This window comes from Corvus brachyrhynchos, unplaced genomic scaffold, assembly GCF_000691975.1.
Source record: "Corvus brachyrhynchos isolate BGI_N302 unplaced genomic scaffold, ASM69197v1 scaffold119, whole genome shotgun sequence".
Lineage (NCBI taxonomy): Eukaryota > Metazoa > Chordata > Aves > Passeriformes > Corvidae > Corvus > Corvus brachyrhynchos.
This window is the reverse complement of record NW_008240054.1, coordinates 151,444-152,038: the sequence shown is the minus strand read 5'-3', so window position 1 is coordinate 152,038 and position 595 is coordinate 151,444.

Sequence of the window (595 nt, the reverse complement as noted above, 5' to 3'; positions counted from 1 at the left end):
ACCAAAGTTAAAAACAAAGTAAAATTGGCAAAAATCATATCAAATGCCTTGACTGATCTTTGCTTTCCCAGCGAGTCACTTGTGATCCCAACAAATCCCAAAGCCCCCGCCCTCCCCCTGGGAGAGGAGGCCGGAGCCCCCCCAGCCTCAGCCAGGGCGAGGAGTACGGATGGGCCGGGGCTGTCTCTGTCCCTCTGTTCTGGGGGGTCTTGAGGCGTCTCCTGTCCGGGAACGATCGGGGGTGGGGGGATTGGAAAGGAAGGAACAATTTGCTGCCTTTGGAAACGGCTTCTCTCAGGCGTGGGGACGAGACAATCGAAAGGAGAATTTAACGGCACGAGTCATCTCCTTCAGGGTTCCAATAATCCCTTTCCAGCAGCGAGAAATGAATGCTCAGAGATGGAAGAAACAACACCTGTTTATTGGCAAATAGGGTGATCCCCCTGGAGCTGAGAGAGACCCCAAACGAAGAAGATCACCACCTTTTCCAAGCCCGGCTCCAGAGGGGCTTCAGCCCTGGAGCAGCTCCGTGGCCTCCTCTGGACTCTCTCCAGCAGCTCCACGCGCTCCCGCTGGGATCCCAGGGCTGGGGGCA